This window comes from Orcinus orca, chromosome 13 (genome assembly GCF_937001465.1).
Source record: "Orcinus orca chromosome 13, mOrcOrc1.1, whole genome shotgun sequence".
NCBI lineage: Eukaryota > Metazoa > Chordata > Mammalia > Artiodactyla > Delphinidae > Orcinus > Orcinus orca.
The window spans coordinates 90380921-90403301 of record NC_064571.1 but is presented as its reverse complement, the minus strand read 5'-3'; the positions used below and the strand labels follow the sequence as shown (position 1 = coordinate 90403301).

The 22381-nt window shown below is 49.6% G+C and overlaps 1 protein-coding gene across 19 annotated transcripts in view; it reads right to left on the bottom strand.

Moving 5' to 3' along the window:
* The window catches only part of MYT1L (myelin transcription factor 1 like), a 406245-nt gene that overhangs the window by 146121 nt on the left and 237743 nt on the right, over positions 1 to 22381 (bottom strand). For all 19 annotated transcript variants that reach the window (XM_049695859.1, XM_049695858.1, XM_049695861.1 and 16 more), the window contains one exon: positions 6642 to 6798. The gene's annotated coding sequence lies outside the window, so the exon portion shown is untranslated. The remainder of the gene's footprint in view (positions 1 to 6641; positions 6799 to 22381) is intronic.

Here is a 22381-nt window from a genome sequence, read left to right as displayed (position 1 = left end):
ATTTCCCAGAAAGTTCCTGCAGATAAGTTTGCAGAGACTTTGTACTTGTCTTCAAAGGAATTACACTCTTGTCTTAAGGTGCTTGTTTAGGCTTCCATCTTCCCCAGAGACACCTGCACCTCCTGCCCCTCCCAGGGTGCCGGCACTCAGCAGGGGCCCACCAAGAGGGTGGATGTGGGCTGGGCGCAAGGTCCCGTGCGACTCCTGAACACCTCCGGGCCCTGCAGACAGTGGGGTCATCTTCTAACTGTTGGCTCTCCTGACGGAGGGGCTGGGATCCTGGGGCTCCTCTGCGTCAGCAGCGATCCTCCCCCATCTCTGTGGATGCCCATCCACCTGTGTGTGCGGTGAGGCAGGTGCAGCTCAGAAGCAGGTGGCCCGGGTGTGACTGTGGCTCCACGTTTACTCACAAAGTGAATCTCAGTTCTGTCATGTGTAAAATCCCTACTTATCCCACTGGGTGGTCAAGAGACTTGGATGGAATGATTTTATGGGAGAACCTGGCCTGGTGCCTGGCCATCGAGAGATGCTTAAAGATGTCTGTGCATCCTTCCCAGCCTGATTTTCTAGGTGTCGTGTTTTCCCAAAGGCACGGAAACAGAAATGCTCATAACACCCAAGTTAAGGACATACACAACTCTTGTGATGTAGGGTAAGGTGATGCCATCTGTGCATTTTTAACTAGCTTTTCCTAATACCAAACATTTTACTGGCCGTTGAGTATCTGAACCAGCACCACGGTTCACAGCTTCAGAGTACGGTCTCCATAATGACTTCTAGAGCCCCCAATTTGGCTATATTTACAAAACTTGAAACGTGTGTGGGTGTGTGTGAAGAGGTGGGGAACACAACTTTCTTTTCTAGTTGTGAGTATTTCTCTTGCCCTTTTGACAATCTTCCTTAATCCAAGTATTTTAATAGTTTCTAGACTCCTACGTTCCCTGGATCAGGCTGGAGAACTGCTATAGTCCTGGCACCTGGGGACATGGGGGCATCTCAGACCCACCTGTGCTTGGGTGGACCTGGCCCCAGTGAGTGGTGCTAGGCAGGCTGGGACAGAGCAGGCGTGTCGGTCTCTGGCACGGTGCCTGGCACAGAGCAGTTGCTCGGTGATAAATATTTGCTGAGTTGTACTCAATAAAAATACATGAGCTCCCTTAAAGATTGTGTGGACATTGGGCAAACTTTCTTGGCAACGTAGGGATGGAGGGAAGTTATTTAAGGGGCCTGGGTGTTCTACACAGTAAAGGAAAGGAGGGGAAAAAAGTGAATCATTTCCCAGAACTCAATATCCCTCCATAGGAAGGGGAGGCTTCAAAAAAGTATAGAACGAATATTCAAAAAAGGCTGCAGATGGTTTCAGGGACGCCTCACAGGGTCCCCACGGGGACTCTGGCTTCTGCCTGGAAGCAGCATCACATGGTGGGTCAAGATTACAAAGTACAGCACTTTCAGAGGGTCAGTCAGTGACTTGGGCCAAGGTCAGGCAACTAGAAAAGACAGCGGAGCTGGAGGTCACGGCCGAGTCCAACGCTCAAGCGCTTGACCACCGCCACCTGCCCCCACCTTCAGGGCTGCGAGGCCCCTTCCCGGGGGTCCTGGGCCTCTCCCTGCCCACCCCCGCCCCAGCGTTCCTCTCACGGGCCCTCCTGCTTCCCTTCGGCTCAGGACCCCCACCCGGCCTGCTGATTTTGGTGACGGTCCCATCTCTCCTTAGCTGTGAAACTTCTTCAGCAGTGGCCTTTCTCCCAGCCACCGGAGGACGTCACTTCTGGAACCCGCTTCCGAGGTCACTGGGGCCTGTTCCCTGACTCCCCAAAGCCGATCTGTCTCATCCCTCAGCAGACACTCACGCTACGGCGCCCCTTCCCCAGATCACTGGCTCCTGTCCGGTTCCTCAGGTCCACACGCGCCCAGGGCGGAGGTGTCCACTGCCCTGCTGCCACAGCTCAAGCCAGCATCTCTAGTCCTGACCTCTCGTTTCAACCTCGAGTCCACGCTCTGGCTGCTTCCAGGTATGGTCATCTCACAGCGGATTCATCTGAAAAGCAGCCTCATGCACCCTCAGCATCGTGTACATGTCCTCATTGGAGGTTTGTTTCTCTGCACCATGGTCAGAAGGCGTTCCTGCCTGTCTTGTAAGGTCTTGGGAGGAGGGAGCCTGTGAAAGCCTAGAATCGGTCCACGTTCTCAGTGGTTGTTTACGGACCAAAGGAAGGGGTCATTCCTTCAGTCTGAAACCTTAAGATCATATTCGGCCTTTTCCTCGTCTTTGTTTCTCCATCAATCGTTTATCACGTTCCACTCTTCGCCATTGTATTTTTTCCCACTTCTTTCCAACTCCCTGGATACCGCACCTGTTTAAGTCCTTACCTTTTAAGACCGACTCACTGCCATCCTCTCCTAGAGGCTTGTCCCCTTGTCAACCTGTTACATGCACAGCCGTGATGCTACCCTATTTCCATCATGGAATTCTCTGGCTTAGGAATGCAGAAAATTTCCCGTTGACTTCCTTAAGTCTGAGCAACAATGCCTGCCTTCCTTTTCTTCCCTTCTTCTACATTAATGGGTTGAAAAAAATCAAAAGAAGTACTGCGACACATCAGCTCTGCGGTGGGGATACAGCAACAGCTATAGTCTCTTCATCCAACTTCCTCATCCCAAGATTACTAACCTTCTCTCTACTCTGGAAACATAATATGAATAGAGCAGCTTTCCCTTCGTACGCTTATCGTTTATAAAAGGCGGCTCCATTTGCACAAACTTTTCTTTGCGTTGCTATTCTTCACTTATTAAAAATCACAGCTATCTCACCAGGTCAATGCCCGTGGCTTACACTCAATATTTTTTTAACTGAAATATAGTTGATTTACAATGTTGTGTTAATTTCTGCTGTATAGCAAAGTGATTCAGTTATGCATATATATATTTACAGTCTTTTCTTTTTTTAATAGTCTTTTCTTTTATGGTTTATCATAGGATACTGAATATAGTTCCCTGTGCTATGCAGTAGGACCTTGGTGTTTATCCATCGTATATATAACTTACCTCTGCTCACCCCAACCTCCCACTCCATCCCTCCCCCAACTCCCCACACTACCCTTGGCAACCACAAGTCTGTTCTCTACGTCCGTGATTTTGTTTCTGTTTTATAGATAGGTTCATTTGTGTCGTATTTAAGATTTCACATGTAAGTGATAGCATGTGATATTTGTCTTTCTCTGTCTGGCTTACTTCACTTAGTATGATAATCTCGAGGTCCATCCATGTTGCTGCAAATGGCATTATTTCATTCTTTTTTATGGCTGAGTAATATTCCATCGTACATATGTACCTCATCTTTTTTATCCATTCCTCTGTTGATGAACATTTAGGTTGTTTCCATGTCTTGGCTATTGTGAATAGTGCTGCAATGAACATAGGGGTGAATGTATCTTTTTAATTATAGTTTTGTCCAGACATAAGCCCAGAAGTGGGATTGTGGGATCATGTGGTGACTCTATTTTTAGTTTTCTGAGGAACCTCCATACCGTTTTCCACAGTGGCTACACCAACTTACGTTCCCACCAACAGTGTAGGAGGGTTCCCTTTTCTCCACACCCTGTCCAGCATCTGTTATTTGTAGACTATTTAATGATGGCCATTCTGACTGGTGTGAGGTGATACCTCATTGTAGTTTTGATCTGCATCTCTCTAGTAATTAGCAATGTTGAGCATCTTTTCCTATGCCTATTGACTTCTTTGTAGAAATGTCTGTTTAGGTCTTCTGCCTATTTTTGGATTGGGTTGTTTGTTTTTTGGTTGTTGAGTTGTATGAGATGTTCTGTTTGTATATTTTGGAAATTAAGCCCTTGTCAGTTACATTGTTTGCAAATATTTTCTCCCATTCTGTAGGTTGTCTTTTCCTATTTTTTTTTTTTATGGTTTCCTTTGCTGTGCAAAAGCTTGTAAGTTTGATTGGGTCCCATTTATTTACTTTTGTTTTTATCTCTATTGCCTTGGGAAACTGACCTAAGAAAACATCGGTACAATTTATGTCAGAGAATGTTTTGCCTATGATCTCTTCTAGGAATTTTATGGTGTCATGTCTTATGTTTGTCTTTAAGCCATTCTGAGTTTATTTTTGTTACACTCAGTTTTTGAATGGCTACATAATATTCTGCAGCCCAAAATGTATCCAACCATCTCTGTAAATTCCCCTACCAATGGATAGTTAGGTTGTTGTATTTCATTTATTTGTTTTATTCCACTATAAAAAGGTGCAATAAATATCACACACATCTCTGTACGCATTTCCATAATATGGTTTTCTTAAAAGATATTGTCGGTACTGTTAGAAAATGTAAAACTCCATGCACTCGTTAGTAAAGTATGATTATGCCCATTATCTAAGTGCTTATCTCCAATGGGTCCCACCAGTCTGTTATTTTTACTGAGTGAAGTTACCTGTCACGTGGTTGCTTACATTTTTCCTTCTCCAACCAAGAATGAGGGTCAGTATTAGCCAGATTCAGCCTCCTAAGTTCCCCCTGCTAGGAAGTTCTTATTCTCACCCTTTGCCTATTTTTCTTCTTTTAAAAATTTTCACATCAATTCATAATAGCTCTTTGTATGTTTAAGGTGTTAACCCCTTTGCCCATCTTATCTGTTGCAAGTATTTTCTTTTTTTTCCTTGCTAGTGGTGTTTTTCCCAAATAGAAGCACACAACGCAGGCCATCCCACGGTCATGTGGACAGAGTCCCAGCGCTCTATGGCCGGCGTGCCTTCCCCACTCAGCCCCGTCTCCTGGATGTCCTCAGCCTGCCCACCAGTGGACCCCGGGCCCCTGGGCCTTCTCCGGGCTCAGCCCCTCATGACGTCGATGGGCACAGGCTGCTCCCGTCTGGCATGTCTGGCCCACTTCTGGGGTCTGTTCTGTATCCTGGGCTCTGTGTTTGTGAACTGGCCAAGAAGGATGCTCCTTTGTCTAATTAACGCCTGCCTCAGCCAGACAGGCCCCTTGGGTGGGAGCAAAAAAGAAGAGAGAGACGACACATCCCTTTCTGACAGTGACAAAACCACCAATGTGATGAGAAAACTGCCTTGAGCAAATAGTCGATAATGTTCTGTGTTCACAAGCAGGTCTGTAAGTCTGCTTCTGAGACTATGTACCTGGTCTGTACTCAGCATTTCCCAACTTTCTTCCCAACTTAAATTTTGATGAAGTGGCACGAAAAATAAAATTCAAAGATTCAAACATGTTATGACATCATAACAATTAATAAAAATGTTCACTTATATAAAGATTTGAAACTACCTGAGTGATTTTTTAGTTTATAAATTTTTTTAAAATCCAGTTTTTATAAAATTATTTTACTCTTTTTTTGGGGGGAACACTACTAAATGGATAAAGAACAGAAAAATTAGAGAAGCTTACATCTACAAGTGAGAGAAGGTGTGATCTGTGAACCAAGTTTGTGTTCAGGGGAGACGAAATACACAATTCACTGAAAATTTCCAGAAATTAAAATACCTTGGAAATTATTGAATAGGCAAGATATATGAATTTTAGAGAGAAAGGGCTGGGCTTGGCACTTAGTTTCTCCCACTTACTGCACATTTTCACCCTTCAAGACTCAGTCTGGTCGTCTGTACAAACTGCGCAGTGAGAGGAGTGTCTTCCTGCGAGCTCAGTGCAGGGTCGGATGGGTGTGAAAACTCAGGATCGCCTGGGGCTCTTTAAACTGTGGAGTGCTGTGCCCACGTGCCCACGTAAGGAGGGACGTTGTGTCCTGACTAGTCCTGCGACCTCATGCGTCCATCTCAGCGGGAGGAAAACACCAGACGAGACGCACCCCTCACCTCAAGGAGCTTTCAGAGATCGAAGTAAATGTACCCGCAAAAGAAAAGTCACCCAAATGTTAGGAAGAGAAGCTAAAGAAACAGCACATAACAGAAAGTGAGAGAAAGTTCTAGAAGGATGTTGGGGGGAAGGAGTATTGAGTTGGGACCCCAGGGTGCGAGGGGGCACTGCGTGCAGTCCGCTCTCCTGACACTGCCCACACTGGGAAGTAGTCAGGTGGCCGCGGGTCAGTATGGGGAAGTTTCATCCCTGGGATGGTGGGATGCCGGGCTGGTGACCCCTCTGACCCCTGATGTGGCCTGGGCTTGGTCTCAGGAGACGGGTGGTGGATTTCTGAGACAAGTCCCAGGAGAAGGGTGGGACTGCAGGCCGGAGGCCCACAGACGTGCAGTGGACAGGCCACGAAGGGGGCCCCTCCAGGCCTGGCCTCACGGGCCCAGGGGTGAGACAAGAGCTCGGGGAGGGTTGAAGGGAGCTTCTCTCTCTTTTCTAAACCCCTGGGATAGGGCTGGTCAGCCCATGGGGGGCGGGGGTGGTAGATGCGTAAAGAGGAGAAGACGAGGATGAAACAAAGGCCTTGAAGAGGAGGCCGTGGAGACACATCGGGGCGGGACGAGGGCACCTGGGGCGACGGGGCCGCGGAGGTCGGGGAGCGGGCAGCCGTAGTGACCACGGAAGGATGCACTTTGCCGACAACGACCTAGAGCAGACATACGCGCTGACAGCGGTCCACGCACGCGCAGTGCACGGCCTCCTCATGGACCACTCGCAGCTGGTGGGGCGGGGTCAGGGGGTTACCTTGCAGGAAGTCTTCTCTCCTAGGAACGGAGGCAGCGTGACTCTGTGGGCAGGACACAGGCCCAGAGTCAAGTTCTCTCTAAGTTCTAATCCGGGTCCTCCCCAGCCTGTGACTGCGGCGAAGTCACTTAATTTCTCGGTGCCTCGATTTCTCCATCTGCAAAACAGGGACCACAGGGTAAACCACCTATTGATTTCATGACACCAGGAAGCAGCGTGATTAGAGAACATGCCCTCGGCAGTGACCATGGACCCTCCTGCTTTCCCCAGGGAGCACATCTTCTGTCCTCCCCACATACAACGGTGCCCTTGAGAATTTCTCTCCTGGACTTGGGGCCGCTGCTTTGTCTCCGAGAAAGGGTCTTCCCTGGGTTCCATGTGGGAAGACTTGTTCCCTGCCACCCAAGTCAGCTGCGCAGACTGTGGAACACTCTGCCCTACCTGAGGAGGTTCGAGAACTCTTGGTACGGGGGACCAGCATCCCTCCAGGCTGGCCTCCATAACGTTTGTGGAGCTAGATAACTTTACAACACCTTATCCAGTATGTTATTTATCCATCAACCAAACTATGGTGACTTTCTGAATGAAGAAACTGACAGAGAGGTTGAGATATTTGCTCAAAGCTACCCAGGTAGTCAGCGGGAGAGTCATACGGGAAACTGCACCCTCTTGCTGCCCAATCTAGGACTCTTCCCAATGCAGCCGGGCTGTCCACACACCCCCCCCCCCGCCCCCACCAGGAGAACCGGAGGGGCTGAGACCCAGGGCCGGGAGCCTGAGTCCCAGAGTCCTGCGCGAGCCTTTGAGTGGCGACTCTGGGTGCTTTGCCGCAGCAGTTGCTGTGGCTGTTCATTCACGTGGGTTCATTCGTTCCAAAGGGTCCAGTGCCTCTTGCTCACGCGGTTGGCTGGAATGAAAACCTCTGGGCTCTGACATTTCGGATAACCAGCTTATCACAGACAACCAGCAAAATGCTGAGGTATGACATCAACTTTCGTTGTAATTCCTCATTTGAACTACAGGAAATTAGATAGTTGAGTCAAATAAGAAGGAGCGGGAGGCATTGAGTGGGAGTCCATTGTCCTTGGAACTCAGCCATCCTTCCTGTTACCTGGGAACCAGCTGCCCTGTGTGCTCCCATCCACACTTAGGGCTGAGCTGTAAATCCTTTCCTTGAACACTTAATCTTCCCAAGGCCTGATTTGCTCCACACAGACAAGGACTAAGAGTTTGCTCATGTGTGTCTTGCTAGGAACACAAGGATGTAAACCACAGAAGATTTAAACTCATAAATTCCCAGAAAGAGAAAGGAATTAGACCAGATTTGTCTTTCTGCTTTTCACGTTTGCCATTTAGAACAAAGAATGTCTCCCCACCTCCTGCTTGGGATTTAATAACTTCCCCTAAATTTTCCCAGTTCATCTGTCTCCGGGCTCAGCCCTCGAGTCCTCGTGACTCTGGAGCAGCCAGACCACCTGCTTTGTCTTAGGTGCTGCAGCCAGGGGCTGGTTAATACAGCTTTGTTGATAGGAAGACAAAGAAAAGAAAAAAGAAAAAGAAACGAAGGGAGAGACAGAGAGAGAAAAGAAGACAGCGCTCCTGTGGACCCGCACAGGAGGAATTTTTGATCTAATTGAGCGGATTGTTACACAAGTGACCCAACCAGCCAGTAAAATGTTTAATGGTTAAAAGATTTGGAATCAGATGGACTTGGGTCACAAAAGCACTACCACTTACTACCTCATAACCTGAGCTGGTTGTTCATAAGCATTTATTTCCTAGAATTTTTCAATATCTAAAGTAGATAATATACAAGAAGGATCTAGCTAACCGTAAATGCTCAGCAAATGGTAGTATGTTTGTGTATTATTATCACTGTATATCTATTTATTAATATACGTCCATAATATCTCTGAGTTTCAGTTTCTCACTTATAACCATGATGATGTAGACAGCTCCCTAAATAGGGACGCCTTTAATTAACTCAACCACTATTTACTGAGGGCTCGCCTGCCTGCACTCAGCTACACTTGCGTGACTCGGTATGAAACAAGATGGGTAAGACATTCCTACATAAGTTCAAAGGAAGAATAAAAGAAAGAATAGCGCAGAGTTAGGATCAACACAGTTGCAACCTTAAATATGCAAAAAATAATTTTGAGGGGGTGTCAAGCAAAAGAGAAAGGATGAAAGAGCAGAAGGAAAAAACACAAAAAGCAGTACGTTTGGGTAAAATAGAAATTCCATACCCATCACTAAATTTATCAAAGAAACCCCAGTAATTGAGACAATACAACATAATCTACTAAAACACAAATGAAAACAGGTTAATACATTGACAACACACTCAGTTTTGATACGGTGACATATGTAGATGCTGGCCTTTTAAAATAAATTATTTTATAAAACTATAGCTATAAAAAGCATGTTTTAAACAGCAAATATTCAACTCAGTGTGAGTAATATTATCCAGAAATATACATATAAATAGCTCATAATATTTAAAAATTAAACAATTAAATTATATATGAACGAATGACAAGCAAACTGTTAATTATGGTTCAACTCCTGATCTCAGCATAAATTAAATTAGATTTGAGATTCCTATTGACTACAGTTGTCAAATAAACCTGCGGCGCACTCGCCTGTGGGTTTCGTGTTCTGGTGACAACAAAGTTGTTAGACCACGTCCCTTACAGAGCCCGTGGGAGATGCCACAGAGCCAAGTGTCCCCTGAAAGCTGCACATCGACGTTATTTAATCCGAGGACGGCTTCCGGTGGCTCCGAGCGAGTACTTATTGCACAAAGACAGAGGTTCCCTCCCTGGGCAGCACAGGGATCAGGCAAGTCCCACCCACAGCCCAGCAGCCGAGGGGGGTCAGGCACCCTGACAGGTGGTTCCAGGGTTCACAACCGATCTGAACCCCTCTTCTTTGGGACCCAGTCCGTTTCTTTTTCAATGGCAGAAATTCCCTCTGGGAAATTTATTTCAGGAAATCAAGGTCTCAGACCTATTATTTTTTTTTATTTGCTTTTGAAAAACGTGCATTACAAGTGTCTGTATTGAGAGGCTGAAGGCAAGAGAGACTGCTGGGTGTTGAAGGAGCCCAGCAGGCCTCACACGGCTCTGTCTGCCCTTCCTCCCTCTAGATGCAGGGCGCAGGAGCTGTTTATTTTCCAGACCCCCTGACAGTCTCCTCCCTGGGCTTCTCCTCTTCCTTGTTGACACTCAGCCCAGGCATTTTTCCCAGAATGAGAACCTGCAGGAAAGTTTCCCTCTGAGATCTTGCATGTCAGGAAATGTCTTTATTTCGCTCTCAGGCAGGACTTCCTAAGTGTAAATTGCTTCCACGAGACTAGAAGGCCAGGCCTCCAGCGTGGCCTCCGCCGCTGAGGCCCGTCTGATGCCACCTCTCATCAGAAGCAGTTCTCCCTCCCCCTGGGCTTGTGTGTCGCTGTGGGAATCTGTTCTCCACTCTTACTGCTCAGCACTCAGTGCACACACGACCTGAAGCGTGCTGGTCGCTGACAAGTTGCTTCTCCTTTCTTTGATAACTTCTCCCTTTTTATTTTCTTTACTGTGTGTTTTTTAAAAAAATGTCCACCAACTGGATTTGTGTTGTCTAAATGTGTCCTACTGATTAGTTGATCCTAGTGAGCTTGGCTTTTGTTTTTGTTTTTGTTTTCATTCTTTCTGTTTCCTCTCTATCTTTTGGAAGGTGTTTTCAAATTTATCTTTGAGTTCTTCAATTGTATTCTAAAATTTCAAGAATCCTATTTTATACGCCCAAATTGTTTTTTATCACAGTTATACATTTGCATTTATTTTGGTGATTGTCTTTACAAGAGGTTTAAGACCAGGCCTCTGGTGGACCATTTCTCTCCCTTTGACTCAGTCCCTGTCATCCTCTGGGAGAAGCTGAGGGGCACCCCAACCCCCAGGCTGGCTCAGATGCCCTCTTCGTGCTCCTATGACATCTTGTGTTTCTTTTTATCACAAAATTTATTTATTCACCCAGCCCATTCATGTCTTCTCTTTTGTACCTTTTCTTATTTCAGACAGGAAGTGCAGTATTACATGGTACTGTAACAGTTCGCTTTCTCTTCTATTTGAAGTGGTGCAAAACCCCTCCTTTCATATTTTGGGTATTTACAGCATAGAACAGAGAATATGCCACGGTCAGGCCCATTCCGGCAGGAGTCCTGACTGGATTCTCCCATCCCTCCCACCGCTGTGGCTGCTTCTCTGTATGGAGGATGCCAGCAGGGAGGACGTAGAGGCAGCAGGAAATCACGAAACCCCATTTCCCTGTCCAGCTCTTCAGATCTAGGTGAAGACATTCAGAATGGAACGGGGGGGCTCAAGGTGACCCCAGAAGTTATGAGTCAGGTAGGCTGGAGGCTGGCTTTCTCTTGGGAGGCTCTGCCCAGCTGTGTGGAAGCCGTGTTGGGTGGCTTGGAGGTGTTGGGTGTTGTCTTCTAGACCAGGACCTAATGCTGCTCAGGGTGAAAGGCATGATGGTGCCACAGGCCTGTCTTGCCTCTCTACGTGCAGATTCATTACCCTGGGTCAAGTCCTGGTACCTCTTGGAGTCTTCAGGAAGGTCAGGATGGAGTTGCTCCTGCAGTGAAACTTCCCCATCACTGGAAATACCCAACAATGGCTCAGGTGTCCCTTCTAGGCATGAGGTACCATGGAAAGAACAAGGATCGAATCCCAGCTCTGGTATCTATGAGCTTTGTAACCTTTAATACTCAGAAGATATACCCACAGCTAACATCACACAAAACAAAGCAGAACGCACACTTTCCAATTTCAAAATGTACTACAAAAAATAGTAATCAACACAGTGTGGTACTAGCATAAGGATAGACATATAGACAAGTTGAATAGAATCGTGAGTCCAGAAATAAACTCATACATCTTTGTCAGCTGAGTTTTACAAGGGTGCCAAGACCATTCAAAGGGGAAAGGATAGCGTCTCCAACAAATGGTGCTGAGACAACTGGACATCCCCACACAAAACAATGAATTTGAATCCCTGTCTCACACCATGTAACAGAATGAACTCAACTTGGATCAAAGACCCAAATGTAAGAGATAAAACTATAAAGAACTTAGAAGAAAACCTAAGAGTAAATCTTCATGACCTTGGATTTGGCAAATGATTCTCAGATATAACACCAAAAACACAAGCAACTACAGCAACAACAAAATAGATAAATTGGACTTCATCAAAATTAAAAAAAAAATCTTTTGCGTTAAAAATACACCATTAAAAAAGTGAAAAGGACAACCCACAGAATGGGAAAACATATTTGCAAATCATAAATCTGATAAGGGACTTGTATCCAGAATATATAAAGCACTCTTATAACTCTGTAATAAAAAAAGACAATTCAATTAAAAATGGGCAAAGAATCTGAATAAACATTTCTCCAAAGAAGATATACAGATAGCAATAAGCACATGACAAGACACTCCTTGACATCATCAATCATCAGAGAATTGCAAATCAGTACCACGATGAGATACCACTCGATACCCACGAGGATGGGTAGACTCAGAAAGTCAGGTAATAACAAGTGCGGGGGAAACGCGGAGAAATCAGAACCCTCACGCACAAGTGGTGGAGATGCAAATGGCACAGCCACGTCAGCAAACAATCAGGCAGGTCCTCAGATGATGAGTCAAAAAGTGACTGCCTGACCCAATAATCCCACTCTTAGGTAAGAAACGAACAAGTACACACAAAAGCTTGTACAAGTATGCACACAGCAGCATTATTCATGATATTCAAAAATATGGAATCCATTTAAATTTCCATCAGCTGATGAATGGAAACTAAAATGTGGTCTCTTCATATATGGAATATTGATCCGTCATAAACAGGAACAGCACCCGCTGCAACATCGATGAGCCTCGAGCACGTTACGCTGAGTGTAAGAATCAGGTCGATAAAGATCACATATTACGTGATCCCATTTGTATGCTGTGTCCCGAATCGGAAGTTTATGGAGACAGAACGCAGATTAGTAGTTTTCTAGGACTAAGGACTAAGAGGGTAGGGTGGGAAGTGGGGTGGGAAAGCTGAAGTCCATGGGGTCACTTTTCAAAGTGATGGAAATGTTCTAAAATTGACTGTGGTGACAATTGCACTTATCTGTGAATACACGAAAACCCACTGAATTGTGCACTGTAAATGGGTGAAATGTGTGGTAGGCGAATTATATCTTAATAAAGCTGTTAAAAATATTCATAAGACACCCCGGGGCGACACTCAGGAGTTATCAGTGAACCAGCCGGACCTTCTGAGCCACCAGGGAGCACACCCCATTCCTGCCTCCATGCCTGGGGCCGGATGCTCTCGGGCCCAGGGGCGTTTTCTCCCTGGGTTTAAGGTGTGAGGCTTCCCTTGTATGATTCTGGGGTCTCCCCTTTCCCAGCCCTGTCCTCCCAGTTCACTGCTTCTCAGATAGCACCTGATAGTGTACCTGACTGTTGCCAGCCAACACGTTGGATTCTGACTGTGCCAGCCCTGCTAGGGAGTAAGCCAGTCGGACTCCCCCTGAGGCCCGGGGAAGGGCTGTGTTGGGCCCAGCTCACAGCTGGTTGTGGCGAAGCCGGCCGGACCTCGGTCTCAGGGCCGCCAGCCCGCACACGTGCCGAGCGGGGAGGTGCTCAGGTGACGCTGCCTTCCGAGACCTGGCGTGCCTGTGGCTTGGGCAGACCAGCTGGCCACCTGCAGGGCGCCCAGCGCCAGCGCCTGGCAGTGCCCCGCAGCACTTTGGAAGCAGGCTACCCTCCCACTCGGCTTGATTGGTCTCACAAAGGAGAGAGGACGCTCACGAGAAAGGTGAGATCCTAGTTCCCAGTGAGGCTCCGGGTGGGTGACCGAATTGTGTCAACATGAAATGCCCCTGCAGTGTTTGCAGTGTCCTCACGGCCCCTCCCTGGTGTGCGGTGGTATAGCGCCCCCCACGTAGACCGTCTGGTTGACCAGTATTAGCTGAAGGCATCACCATTGAAGCATCTGACCAAGATACTGGACGCTACATCTCTCTCTATGCACCAGATTTACCTGGTAAATAACTAACTGTTGAAGCAGGCCCGGATCCCTACCAGACGGCCGCCCTGTTCTTCGACAGCAAGTACAGTGCCTCCTAACTGATGCTATTTCATTCTTCACCTGGGGGCGGGATGTGCAGGAATCCTGTTTTCCGCCCGAGCAGTTGGGAGAGTTGAGTTGCTTCTATCTAGCGGCAAAGTGGGGATTTAATAATCAGCCCATGTCCTCCTGAGCCACCTTTTGTGGGAGACCTCCAAGTTCATTCCTTACCCACAGTCACTTAATTAATCCCCACACAGCTCTTCACAGCTGAAGGGGCCCCGGGAAGGTGAGTCATCCTGGAGGGTGTGCAGCTCTGCAGGACCCAGGGGACCCTGGCTGGGGCGGGGGAGGCGGGAGGCTGTGGCTGGTCCTGTGGAGGTTCCGTCCCTCCTGCCCTGGGGGAGCCGCTGCATCCCGGGCCCCTCCTTCCTGACATTTAACCGCCCCCTCCTCTCCTCAGTCCTGTGAAGTAGCCTCCTTAGCCTCTCCTACAAATGACACCTCACCCAGACGAGGGTGGAGCAGCCCCGCTGGGGTACCAGCACCCGTGTGGTCACCGCAGTCAGATGATGCCAGAATGAGAGAAAGAATTACAACAGTGGACGAAAGGCTGGCGACGTGGAGAGACACGCACCACATCCTCCGATGAGAGGCCGACTCAGAAAGCAGCACTTACACTGGTTGTGGTTCAGATGAAGCCTGGGAAGGATTAAGTGACTTTGCTCCCTCAGCAATTAGGGGTGGAGACTGCGTCCGAGTCAGGTGTCTGTCGGGCGCTGGGGACACAGCAGGGACATTGCTCAGGGGACCCAGAGCCAAGACAGGAGAGAGAGTCCGATCCTGGGTGTGCGGGATGTCAGGGGGAGGGGCTGGGGAGGGCAGGGGCGGCCCCTGGGGTAGGCTGGCCAGGAGGGCTCTCCGAGAGCTTGGACAGACAAGCAGGGAACTTCCTCCTCCTGCCTCTTAAGCCCTGACACAAGCCTGTTGGGAATTTAGGACCAGGACAAGCAGGACACCCACTGCAGGGCCCCACAGCTGCAGGGGCTGTCTGCGTCCTGCAGGGCACCCAGCGGGGCCATTTCTTGGGGGCACAGGAGAGAAATAAGGGGAATCCAGCGCCTCCCCTAGTGCGGCTATTTCAGCTGCTGATGGGCAAGGCAGCTTCCAGGGGAGGTGGGGGACATGCGTGAAGGCAGAGTTTAAAAGACAATAAAAGAAAGTAATGCTTCGAATCAGGAGAGAGAAGCTGGCCTGCTGGATGAGAAGAGCAAAATGATAATGTAGAATGCACACGCATATACATACATACACACACCTGTATTTATTTACGTGATATGAGACCATGGAGCCGCATAGAACCAACCATTCTACGTGGCCAAAGTGTCTGATTCCCTGGCCTGTCAGTCTCAGCTCTGCCGTTCTATGCTTATCAGCCAGGTTACGTCCAATTAAAGCAGACCCTCGTTGTCTTGGTATGGATTTCACTACACAGACGGCAATTAAAAAGCATCTCCCTGCTTAAATGACGATTTAAAGGAGGTGGTGATAATTGAGTCCACAGGCCCCCAGCAGCTGCGCCGCCCTCCATTTCGAGCAGCCGGAGCGCTGCGGGGGGGCACCTGGGGCTTCGAGCTGAGCCGGTGTCTCAGGAGGGAGACGAGCGGGTTATTGTTCAGTTCCGAGGCCTCCAGGACTCAGCTCTGAGTCACCTTGGGGAGCAGGCCTCAGCCTTCGCATCGACCAGGTGAGGCCCGGCTCCCCGAGCACACCTGGCACAGGCGGTCCTCTTCCTCCTACTCAACTCCCCACCTTCTCGGCACCGCACACGTCATGCAGGAGAGTGGAAAATGGAAAGGAGCCTCATTCCCAGCAACACGGACGGTGACGGGGTTCCTCATTCATCGCTTCCCAGAGTGAGGGGGGAGACTGCAGAGTGAGGGGGGCGACTGCAGAGTGAGGGGGGAGACTGCAGAGTGAGGGGGGAGACTGCAGAGTGAGGGGGGCGACTGCAGAGTGAGGGGGGAGACTGCAGAGTGAGGGAGGAGACTGCAGAGTGAGGGGGCGACTGCAGAGTGAGGGGGGCGACTGCAGAGTGAGGGGGGCGACTGCAGAGTGAGGGGGGAGACTGCAGAGTGAGGGGGCGACTGCAGAGTGAGGGGGGCGACTGCAGAGTGAGGGGGGGAGACTGCGGAGTGAGGAGGAAGACTGCAGAGTGAGGGGACGACTGCAGAGTGAGGGGGGAGACTGCAGAGTGAGGGGGGAGACTGCGGAGTGAGGGGGGAGACTGCAGAGTGAGGGGCGACTGGAGAGTGAGGGGGGAGACTGCAGAGTGAGGGGGGAGACTGCAGAGTGAGGGGGGAGACTGCAGAGTGAGGGGGCGACTGCAGAGTGAGGGGGGCGACTGCAGAGTGAGGGGGGAGACTGCAGAGTGAGGGGGCGACTGCAGAGTGAGGGGGCGACTGCAGAGTGAGGGAGGAGACTGCAGAGTGAGGGGGCGACTGCAGAGTGAGGGGGGCGACTGCAGAGTGAGGGGGGGAGACTGCGGAGTGAGGAGGAAGACTGCAGAGTGAGGGGGCGACTGCAGAGTGAGGGGGGAGACTGCAGAGTGAGGGGGGAGACTGCAGAGTGAGGGGGAGACTGCAGAGTGAGGGGGGAGACTGCAGAGTGAGGGGGGAGACTGCAGAGTGAGGGAGGAGACTGTCGATTGTTGTCAAACAGCCCTGGGCTCTGCCCTGATCCAGCTGCCGGCCAGTTCTTCGGTCTGTTCACCCAACTGCTCTGAGTCCCAGGCTCCCTTCATGATGTGGGCTAATTCCTGCCCGTTAGGTGGTGGGAAACTTAAATGAGGTAATGGCTAAGATGCCCAGCACAGAACCAGTGCCCGATCACTGCAAGCCTTTCTCCCCACGGAAAAAGAATTGTAGCACTGTTTGAAGTGCTTACGATGCAATTTTGAAATGAATATTAGGTTGCAAAAGTACAGGAATACTATGCTCCTAACCAGAAACACCATGGAAATGAAAACTACTGGCAAGAAATAAGTACAGGTGTTGATAATACCTGTGATGGGGGGGTGGATTTTGGAACACGTCCTTTTTAGCCACCAGACTTTCCCTCCCGTCTCAGGCCCTTCCAGGGAGACAAACATGTTTATTAGCTTTGCTTGTGTCTGCTGTAACATGCTCATCTAAACACAGACACACAAACACACAATTTACCTAGACATGGTCAGCCCTACCAAATACGTAAATGTGTAGAACTACTCATTTTTAAACATAAATTCGATCACATCTTACACATTCTTCTACAAAGTTTTTTTTTTCAGTTACCGTTGGAAACATTTCCACGTGGGTGTAATAAGCTATACTTCAAATTTCATGACGAGTGGTAATTATTCCATAATATGGCTACACACGATTCATGAAACTATCAAACGTCTTGATATAAGTTCGGATTGCTTCCTGTTTTTCTCTAACAGATACTGATGCTCTGCTAAACCTTGTCTGGTCTCCTCCTCAGGCACGTGGGCTGATACTTCTCAACAGTTAAAAATTCAGCAGATACCAGCAAGCTGCCCTTCGAAGCGGTCAAGTCCATTCGCAACCAGTAAAAGCATGGGTGCGACATTTCCAGCGCGTTGGCAGCAGCTGTGCTACAAACTCCACTCGTTTCACAGGCGACTGAGCCCGAGCTGGCGGCCGCTTCTCTCTCCTCTTCTGTGACGTAGTTGTTTCCTGTACCTTTCTGATCATGTTTCTATATGTGTTCCAAATATTCATGTTTTTTGTGTTACTCACGCAGCACATACTTCTCCCCAGGTTATCACTGGCCTTCTGCTCGGTTTGTGGCTGTTTTAGCCCTTGACAGGGTGACACTCGGTCTTTCCTCGTGTAACTTCTACTTTTCATTAAGACGGCTCTTCCGACTCTGAGTGAAAGACTTACCCCAGGATGTGTTCCTAAATCCTCCCCAAACACAAACAGCTCAAGTCTGTTTGAGGATGTGCCTGGTTCCAGGGACCACCGTGGCCTGGAGCAGCCGCCCTGGGACCGTGACCCCCCTGCCTGGGAGCCCGTGAGCTGTCTGCCCGGTGCGGCAGTAACACTGCGCGTTCTGAGTGGAGGTGGGAAACGGGCAAAGGGGTGACACCCGGGAGGCAAGTGGCCGGGGTCTCGGGCAGCAAGAGGGCCCTTTGCAGGTCGGGAACCCTGCTTCTCTAGGGGGTGTGCGCGGTCAAACCCGAGGGAAGAGGTAGCTGGTTGAGGATGGAGGGGGAGGGGGCACAGGCCCAGGGAGAGAAAGAGGTTGGGGTTAAAGGGACAAAACAGGCAGGGCAGGTCCTCACGGCTCCTGATGCCACAGAACGGGTCTCGTTTCTGTGCTGAGCATGGCAGGAGGTTGGAATTCAAAGAGGGGGCACGTGATCCAGTTAAGCTCTGAACAGGCCCCTCGTGCCTGGCCCTCAGTGCCCCATCTGGGAATCAGAGTGAGGCCCAGAGCAGCCCGGGTCCCTCCTCTTGGGAAACAGGCCGTTCCCCACAGGTCTGACACCTGCTGACACTTAGACCGTGGAGGTACCGGCGATATGGCTTGTACTTGTGTCTTTGATGGTGTCGATATCCTGAGATCCTGCCGTGAACAAGCTCTGTCTTCATGCAGTAGAGTGCCAGCCACCAAACTGTACTTCCAGAAACTTCTGAGAGTCAGCAGATGCGGACTCGGCTCCCCACCTCAGGGCTTAGGGTCGTAGGGCAGACAGCCCTGCAGGTGTCCCAGCTTCCCTCACGCACTTTGCACAGTGCTTTGGTCGTAAACGGAGCAACCTCTGAATACTGGCTTAACAGGGCTTGCCTTTGCCACGAGACTCCACAGCACAGCTCTAATGAGAACACACAGGGCCCCTCCAAGTCGGGGGAGGCCTTTGCAGGGTATGAGCTGGGATTCTTCTATATCCAAACAGGTAAGAGCCCCTGTCCCACCCCACGAGCTCTGACACCCACCTCCAGGTGGTCTGAAACGACAGCGTAAGCTCTAGGTTGGTTAATAGCCTCTCTATTTGATGCAAAAGTAGTTTTCCTTTGTCACACTCAGAGTTCCATAGCATAAATTTAAAATAACTTTTTATAAGAAGAAATGCAAATTCAACCAGGTGAAAGGTGACAGAACTTGTAGTAGGAGACACATCAATCTTTCCTTTCCCTCTGGAGAATCTCTGGGGAATCAGAGCTTCTGTGGGGTCAGAACCAGACACAATGTGTTGATGAATAAGGTCAACCTTCATCCTTACTTATCCATCCAAAAATACCATTTTTCAGGCCGCAAGCTGACATGGCCACATCGGTCAAGTGTGATAGAAGATGGGTCATCCACCCATGTGTGACCAGATCACGCCAGGCATGTTTCATCTTAAAGCGCGACTGCTGCTGAGACCTGGCAGCTCGTCTGAGGGGCGGAGCAGCCCGCGTGGCCCGCGGCCAGGGCTCACTGTCGCAGCCGAGGACTGGGCAGACTTCCCCACCGTCTGGAAGAGAAAACAGCCTCCGTGGCCGTGTAGGACCAGCTTCCTGTGCTGTGAAAGCAATGCCACCGTCGTTCCTGTAAATGTTGTTTCACTCCACCTAATTGTTAGGGTTGAGTTGTGTCTGGAAAAGTCATAGGTTGAAATCCTAACCCCCGGACCTCAGAATGTGACCTTATTTGTAACCCGAGCCGTTGCAGATTAAATAAAGGAGGATGAGGTCATACAGAATAGGGTGGGCCCTCATCCAGTCTCACTGGGGTTCTTATAAAACAGGGAACTGGGGATGCAGAGACACACGCAGGAAGAGTGCCTTGTGACCGGTATTCAGGGGTTGGTTGATGCTTCTCCAACCAAGGATGTGGAAGATCTCCAGCAAACCCCCAGGAGCTGGGGAGGGGCCCAGGACACAAACTCCCCGGGGCTCGAAAGGAGCCACCCCTGCCCTCAGCGGGGTCTCGGCGTGAGTCCATCCTCCAGACTGTGAGACAGTGATCTTGTTCTTTCAGCCCAGTACTGTCAAAGCCGCTGAGCAAATGCACACGTCTCGTTGCTCTGCCCTCTCAGAGGCTCTGCCCCGGCCAGCCTGGTGGATAAAGTGTTTACAACATTGGGAGCCAGGGAAGAAGGCGCTGACCCTCCTCACTCCACTCCTGGCTCTTACTTCAAAGCCACTGCTGACAATCGCTTTGGGGGCTGTTTATTTGGAGGGAGCTGAAGGTCGAGGGTCATAGCCACATCCAACCTTGAGGCCCGTCACCCTGGTTCCACCTTCCAGGATGAGGGGCATTTGGGGAAAATTTCAAATTGCCCTTTTCCCTTCAGATCAGGGCCCAGAAACTGTCCAGTTGTCTCTGTGGAAAAGCGGGATGTGGCAAGTGAATAGTAAATCTTGGAATATCATTTTTTACCTTTGTTTTCCACATTTCCCTGTATGTCAGTCTGAGCCTTCCCCATGGCTGGAAGGGGTGTTAAGATCTCTGCAGCTGGAACCCCAAATTACGATAAATCAGTCAGTGCTCAGGTATTGTGACGTCTGCAGTAAATCCCTGAGTGTCGGAAGGAAGGACGGAGGAAGAAGGGGTCGTGGCGTGGAGAGAGAAGCGGGGCACAGGTCACCGGAGGTTGGGGGGAGAAGGGCAGCAGGGGGGCCTTGCAGGGAAGCACAGGGCAGGGGCCGAGGCACTTCCGTGGCCCTGGCCGTGCTCTGCGGAGCTGCCCAACCTGGGACCCCAGCTGCTTTCGTGAGAGGGGCTGAACCACATGCGAGCATCCTGGGCGGCCCATCAGGTTCTCAGCTGTGCACAGGCTGCCAGTAAAAAGAAGGCGTTTCACCCGGGGCTGCGGGGGCCTGCCTAAGGGTTTTCCATGCCCTGAGGTCTGTTTGTGCTCCCATGCAAAACTATGGGACAATTTACCTGTTTTTCACCAGTTCTGGCACTTGTATAAGCCCTCTCCAGTGGAGGGTGGTACTTAGCACCCTCAGGGTGTGGGAGGGGGTTCCCAGCACCTGCTCAGGGACCTGGTGGAGGCGAGACACTTACACCTTCACCATCTGGTAAAGGGCCGGGCAGAGTGGGGTCTCCGGCCCCGAAGATACAGGTTTTCTTTTGTTCTTTTTCTGGACAGCAGAGCAGCGAGTAGTTGGGTGGAGTGGAAGCTGAGAAAGTTCCTAGTGAGTCTTCCCTCCTTCTCGGAGGTTCTAGGACCGTCTGGTCTCTGACACAGAGGAGCGTCCAGACTCACGGTAACTGACGCTTTCAACCACAAACATCAGAATCAACATGGAACGTATTTCCTGAGGTGAGACCTTCCTTTGAAGAGAATTGTAAAGCCCTGATAAGATTAAACGTGATCTGCTGCCTTAGGTGTCAGGGCAAACGTCTTACCGCCAGCTTGCTGTCCTCATGTCTGGAAAACTTGGACTCTCTTCTGAGAAGATATTTTACATCGATTTAAAAATATTTGCCTCAAAACAAAAGCCAAGTTCAAATAATTCTGAAATTTTTGATCTTGACCGTAATCTCAGCATTACATATTGTATCTCCTGTCTGCTCTTCCTGAGGTGATCTTCTTAAACCCAACGAATCCAGGGGTCTTTCTCAGGCATCACTGGACACGATGGGTCCTCTTACTGGTCTAGAAACCCCTTCTTTCTGTGTCTGATGCAATTCACTTCTTAATTTTCAAGCTGCTCTTCCTACCCCCAAATTAAGACCTTCCCAAGGTTCTGTTCCTGAGCCTCTAGTTTCATTCTTGGCGGTTTCGTTCGCGGCAGGAATTTAACCTTTACCTCTAATTAAACAACTCAGGAAGGTTTACCTCTGAGCCTGTTTTTCTACCACATTTCGCCCGAATTTCAAGCGTCTGCCCCATCCCCCACCCAGACATCCAGGGGCTCCTCAGACTTAGTTTCTTTCTCTGCCACCAGCCATTCTGACTCCCAGGTCCTTCTACGCCATCCGGACCTTCTCAGTCACCTTTCTTTGAGCAGAAAACCACTGTTTACTCGCTCCTTGCTCCCATGCGAATTTTCAATCGGTTGCAAGGCTTTGAAGTCTGTCTTAGCTCTGAGATGACTCTGACATTCCCCCTTTGGCTTCTACCTGTTGCCACTGCAGCCCCCTGAGCCTGGTCTGCACCGTCTCGGTGCTGGACTACCTCATCAGCTTCTAGAGTCTAAACCATCCCGTGTGCCTTGTTGGCTTTCACGTAGGAAAATTTTTCTTTTTTAAATCTTATGCAAAACCCCACGTATAAGATGCATGGAAGGTCCGACACTCTGGATGACGTGGGGTGAGGGGCACAGGGTTTTACTGGCTCTCTAAGTGGGGCTCAGCAGAGCACAGCTGAGCAGCCCCTTCTGCTTAGAATCCTGGGGTGTTTCCCCCAACCCGACAGTTACGTGGAACATTCCACCTCTGGAGATCCGAGTTCCAGCTCCATTGCAGTGCTGCCTACTGAGCTGCGAGGTCCTGGAACTTGAGAGCTGTATTGCATTTACCCAGCACGGTATTTCACAGCGAAAAGCGCCCAGTGGTATTTACTGACTTGAAACCAACTTAAAAACCAGCGAATGTAAGAAACATGTAGGCTGATTTCTATATAA